Below are 6430 nucleotides of genomic sequence, written 5' to 3' on the forward strand. Positions count from 1 at the left end.
CAAGCACATTCAGCTCCTACGTATATATATTTACATATATATCACACTTTGCTACATTACTAGCTACATGGTGATGGAAAAAGCACATGCGGAACAAACAATCGGCAGGGAGTGAGCCATCCTCCAGCTCACATACGATCTCTGGAGCGATCTCTCTTTGACAACACGTCTTCGGGGAAACTCTGCCTGGAAACAGGGGCAAAGAAAAACAGCGCGTGCTTACCGGAACCAGCGGCCGACAGAGACAGGCGTGTCTCACAGGCAACGAGGGGTCGATATTAGGTGGGAGACAATTAATTAATCTCCCTGACAGGGACAACTAATCACACACACACACACGTCTGTGCTGTTTCCTGTGTGTGTGGGCGGAGCCTCACTGTCGTAAACATGACAGTTATTTTCAGTCACATTGGAAAACATAAGTGAATTAAAGGTCCTGCGATGCAGATAACACTGACACACATAAACACAAGTTTCACACTTCTCTGTACATTCTGCTCTGGAGTCCCCTGTCGTTCACACTATCCTGATATTATCCGGATAGGTTGTAAAACGGGTGAAACGGTTTCGCACACCTACTTTGTTCCTGATTGGTTTTGTACGGTGGCCCTGGAGTGCCAAACACAAGAAAACACAACAACATTAACGAAGCAAAGAGCTAATGTTGTAGTGTCCAGGGCCACCATAGTTTGGTATTGAAAAGCTAACATGTACAGCAAAACCTGACACCACCGTCATAAATTAGAAGACCTTACTTCAAAATATAATATTTCATTTATTTTATGGTTTAAATTGTGTAAAAAAAAACAAAAAAACAAGCTCACTCTGCCTCACCAAAGCCCAGAGAGAAAATCAGTCATTTTAGCTCATGGGGACACAGGAGCCTGGTCCTCTGCTGCCTCGTGTGGTCACTTTGTGTCACTGAGGTCAATCTGAACAAAGGATTTCATACACACAAAATAAGACATTTGAACTTAGCGATGGAGACAGCAGTGGATCATCTCCTGTGTGTGTGATGTTGAAATCACTGATTTTCTCTGTGGGGTTTGGTGCAGAGAGAGTGAATGTTTTTACAAAGTCAAACAAATCTCATCAATCAAAGTGAACGACGGCAGTGAGGAAGAAGGAAAACAATATGTGACACAAAGAGACAGAGGAGCTATATTTAGCCTCCCTCCCTCTGTGTGTGTGTGTGTGTGTGTCTCACAGCTGTAGAGAGGAGGTGAGTTGATGTTCTGAATGCTGATGAAGATGCTCTGAAGTTCATGAATGAAGCTTGTGTCGCTCTTCAGCTCCAAGCAAAGTGTGTGAATAAAAATAACACACAAGTGCTTTGAATTCACCTGTATATGAATGAATGAATGAGGTGCATTTCCTGTACATAAATAAATAAATAAATCTTAGTTTTCAGGAGGTCAATTATTCTCACAAAAGAATAAAATCTACTCCACATCTCAAAAATAGGCTTTGTGTCACTGTCAGACCGAGTTGTCCAGGTGCGACTTCCTGAACCAGTGATGGGCGGAGAGCAGAGCCGCGAGAAGACGATAGAGGACACGGGAGACGAGACAGAGGAACACGAGGACACTCCGGCCTCTGCAGCTGCTGCTGAAGGTCAGAGCTGAGACTTTAATGTTTAACCTTTGTGAATGTCCACGTTAAAAACTGAACCTGCTTAAGAATTGTGATATTTTTAAGTTTTTTTGAGCCTCACAGAAAAACTGTGCCATTTGCACGTTTGTGCACACGTGCACCGCAAACTAAACAAAGCCAGCTCCTAAGTAAGTTTCGTGGCGATCGGTCAGTGTACGGCAAAGTTACAGGGCACTTCCTGTTTCGTGGCGAATGGTCGAAATTGGCCAAGCTTCTGATGGTTGCTGTGGCCACGCCCTTTTGACTCGATAATGTTTTGCCTTCGATGTGACGAGTGCATACCGACACGTGTTTTAATGTTGGTTACGACAAATGAACGAGTTTGTTCATTTTACGTAGCATGCAAATTTTCCAAAATGGACGCCCAAAATGCCAAAATGGCCGACCTCCTGTTGAGTTGAGGCCATTATTGCGATGGACTTTTGTGTTCGTCTTGGGCTCTTACAGGTTCCCACCAAGTTCTGTGAAATTCGGTGCAACGAAGTTTTGGCTTGCTCCATTTAGTTTCTCCTCAGGGGGGCACTGTCGAGCCCTGATGCAACGCACAGGTCCACGCCTGACCTCCATGCCAAGTGTCCAGAGTTTTTATGCACGTTAACCCGCTCAAAAATGACCACAAAGCCACGGAATTCTAATAATAATCTGAAGGAAAACAACAGGTTCCTTGCGGCCCCTGATGTTCATGCTCGGGCCCCAATAATGACGCTCAACCATTCCTCGACAGACACCACAGGTGAGCTGCCCCAGTGCATGATGGGAAACCGGCAGGTTGACAACATGTGTTTCATGATCTCCTGCACCAACTGGTACTGAACTGGTCGCAGCAGCAGCAGCAGCGACGATGTGGACGTGAGGACGGAGACGTCAGATCCCCAGAGTTAGACGAGGAGCAAGAAGATGTCTCCTGCTCCGAAAAAGTTAGTACTTGTAGAATTACTGTCATGTTCTGTAAAAAAAAAAGCTTTGTGTCTATTAAAACTTCTTTTTCCTCTGAACTCTCCTGCTTCGTTTCTTTAACACACACGTGTGTGTTCATGTGACTAAATTACACGCACTGGACAGAAAAAGACAGATCACCTGGGACTCTTCTGACTGGAAACTGGTGTTTTCGTCTTCCTCACACCAAACCCCATAGAGAAAATCAGTGATTTTAGCATCACAGGAGGAGATCCACTGCTGCCTCCATCACTAAGTTCAAATGTGTAAAGTTACAAATTTGGCATTTATAACCCTTCGTTCAGATTGACCTCAGTGACATAAAGTGACCACACGAGGCAGCAGTAGACCAGCAGCTTCTGTGTCCCTGTGAGCTAAAATCACTGATTTTCTCTATGGGGTTTGGTGCGGGAGAGTGAGTGGTTTACAAACTTCAGTTTCCTGTTGGAAAAGTGTGTCTGACAGTGAGATAAAGACGTGAAAATGTTCTTAAGATATCGTAGACTTCAGCTGACATAGTTTTGAACTTTTGTTTAAATGGCTAAAATCTGTATTTCCTTGAATAATCTCACTAAAATAATCACCAAACAAAGAAAAATGCAGCTAAGACAATGAAAATGCTTTTATTGACATTTCTTTGTTAACAGAAACATTGTGTTATTTGTATATAATCAACATGGGACAATAGAACCTTTTAAATAAAAAAACCCCCAAAACTTCATGTTTTAATAAATAATAAAACTTTAGCAATTAAACTATAGAGTCAATGTAAACATGCCTATATTTCTGCATAAGCGTCGTCATAAAAACAGTACAACATCATGTGCAAAGAAGGAGAAAAGGTTCATCGTCGTGAGAGAAAAGAAAAAGAATTTTGTAATAAAAAAGAAAAAAAAACAGTTTGTGATGTAAAAATGTGATTTTTTTTAGATTTTAATAATCAACCCTTTAAAAAAAAAAAAAGACCCAGGAAAAGAATTCAGAACTTTATTTACACAAAACGTCTCTTTTTTAATAAGAAAAACAAAATTAAGTGAGTCGCCGTTTTTTTTTTTAAAGCTATTTCTGATAAAACGTAATTGTGATATTAACCCCAAAGATTTTCACTTCAAAAACTCTGCCCAGACTAGCTCTGATATGTTTTTATTCACCTACATTTATCGTACATGTTTACGTATGTTTAAGAGAAGAGAACGTGAGGAACTAAAGGCAACATGAGTTCACACACTTCCTATTTAGATAAACGTCTCCTGCTGCAAGATGTTTCCCACGGGTCCTTGAAATCCTTCAAAGTTTGTGAACAAATGAATTCAAGAGCATTCTTCATATTCACAAACCTTTCAAGAATTTGAAGGCACCTCGGGAACCCTGCATGGTACCGTCAAGAGAACCATGTTGTTGCTTGAGAAAGTTAGCGGTGAAACTGGCCTCCGTGTGGTTGTTGACGGACGGATTCTCCTCTGCAGGGTTGCTCTCTCTGCACAAACAGAGAGAGCAACAGTGCTTTGGGTGATGGCGAAAAGAAATGCTAAGCCACTTCTGTTGGCGTCACATAACGCACAAAATGATCCTGCGTGAACACAGCAATAAAGGACCTAACTCTAACCCCCAACACATGCAGCAGACAAGAGTTCCACTCCAGGCCAATTATCCCAAATTTCCAGTTAATTATCATGAATTCCCGTGGAAAGTTTCTGGAAATCGACCCCTTTGCTCCTCACAATTTTCTTTTTCTTTCTATGATTGCAAAGCTACATTTTCAGGTGTTTTGATCCAACAGTGAAGAGGAGAAGTTATTGCTAATGAAAACCATCATCATGAGATTATTGTCATCATCATCGTTTGGTCCAAAATCCCAAACGCCTCCTTCAGAGACTTTAACGTTTCTGCTTCGATATTTCCTCAAACGCTGCAGCTTTTGTTCTCGCGCCGGGGGAAAGGACAAGGACAAGGTTTTTGTGCGGTAGGCAATTTTCCTTCTGAAAACATTCCGTGTTCCCACAGACGGAGGCGGGTGAACCATGTTCACTCACATCTCCACTCTGTGTCAACTGTGAAAAACCCACGGGAGGAATGGAGACACTCCATCGATTTGTGCTGAATTGCTCTCGACAAGTGGCAGCTAATCTGCGAGGCTGTGTCGCAAGAACACATTCAATTACTGTGGGATGGCGCCGGTCGTGGATGAGGTGCAACTACCTCCCGTGTTCTTTTAAATGTACGGTAAATGTACTTTAATACAAAGTTACGATGTTTTTGGACAAGATTAACTTTCTGTTTTTTACCAATACTTTATCAATAATTACTGCACATCATGGTCGGGGTCCCCACACCTTGGTTGACATCAAATTCTAAGACTTTTCAAGGACTTTCCAGGACCAATTCCCTTAAATGTAAGGACAGTGATTGTCCTGGGGATCTTGGTCAAAGTCAGTCTTTGTTGTTTGTCTTTGGTGAGACTGAAATCTCACGGGATCACGTCTTCATTTTCTCAACTTTACTCGCTCATTGTTCTGCGCGGAATCTCATGAAACGCATGAAAACAGTTTTCAAAACTTTCAAGGGCCTTGAATCCCCAGCCCCATTCACAAACCTTCAAGGATTTCAAGGACCTGTGGAAACCCTGAAGGGGACATCTTGCAGCAGGAGACATTTATCTAAATATCAACTTCTTTCTGGCAGAAGACTCAAGCATGTTCAATGACCCATGTCCATTTAGAGCAATTTTCAAAAACTTACAAGGGCCTTGAATCATTTTTTCAACAAATTTGTATAATCTTTGCCAATTCAAAATGAGGTAAGTTGTTACAGGTATGTCTGTAAATGATTGGGGTCCCTGGTCTTTGAACAGCAAAGACATCGTTTTCCGTGTGAACGAAGCGTTCGATCGTCGAACTGTGAAACTACAACAGACGCAGCCAAATGAGAGGCGAGTGTGGGCGGGGGGACAGACGGACAGATGAAGAGAGTGACTCAGCACAGAGACGAGAGGTCAGAGCTGGCAGAGACAATTACAAGAAGACGGTGAGTGAAGGCGAAGGGAGGACAGTGGGATTAAAGCGAGAGATGTCGTTTCGATTAAAGCTTTGTGAACAGAAGTAACTTCATTAAGGTCAGCTGATGTTGACGGAATGCTAATACAGACCCACACGTGTCCTCTGTCCACCTCCTCCTACACGCCAGCTTATCGTCCTCCATCCAAACCCAGCTGTCCTCCACCTCTCTGTCCACTGTCCTCTCGCTGTCCTGCTTCACTTTCACCGCAAGACAGAAATATGAGGGTAAACAACAAATGAACCAAAAAACAAGCTCTGCGACGCCTCCTCTGCCGGTGAAGCTAACAGCTACGCTAACAGGGGTGAGTCAGCAGATTTGTTATGGAATTAGTTTTGTGTCAATGTCATCAAACAATAAAGCAAGCTTAGCTTAGCTTAGCTTATTGTATTGTATTTGTTTGAAAATACACTTTTTGTTTGAAATTATCGTAATTTTGCTTGATCACTCTTTTTATGTATTTTCAGGCAAATAAAATACAAAAAAGCTACACTTAGCAAAGCTAAGCTACGCTAAGAGGTCACCGGAAGCTATAAGTTAAAACACCCCAAAACATGGAAAAGTAATGAGGCTACACTTTATTACATTTTATCTATATTATTACAATTTTATTTATTTGTATTATTACAATTTAACAGCTTCCTGCGACTCCAAAAGGGAAATTATTGATACAGTGAAATATCGCAATATTTCGTGTGGCGATATTAGACACCATTTTGCACATCATTTTTAAACTGACGTTACAAATAAACATTCAAGTGTTAGTAAATTATCATTAAAAAAAGAA

General features: G+C 41.8%; 1 long non-coding RNA gene across 1 annotated transcript; it reads left to right on the forward strand.

The window, feature by feature from the left end:
• The first annotated feature begins 118 nt into the window (after positions 1–118).
• Positions 119–2648, forward strand: LOC122768359. Its single transcript, XR_006360295.1, has 3 exons — positions 119–282; positions 1497–1614; positions 2378–2648. It is a non-coding gene; the product is annotated as an uncharacterized LOC122768359 (long non-coding RNA).
• Positions 2649–6430: the final 3782 nt, after the last annotated feature.

This window comes from Solea senegalensis, linkage group LG4 (genome assembly GCF_019176455.1).
Source record: "Solea senegalensis isolate Sse05_10M linkage group LG4, IFAPA_SoseM_1, whole genome shotgun sequence".
In the NCBI taxonomy this organism is placed as follows: Eukaryota; Metazoa; Chordata; class Actinopteri; order Pleuronectiformes; family Soleidae; genus Solea; species Solea senegalensis.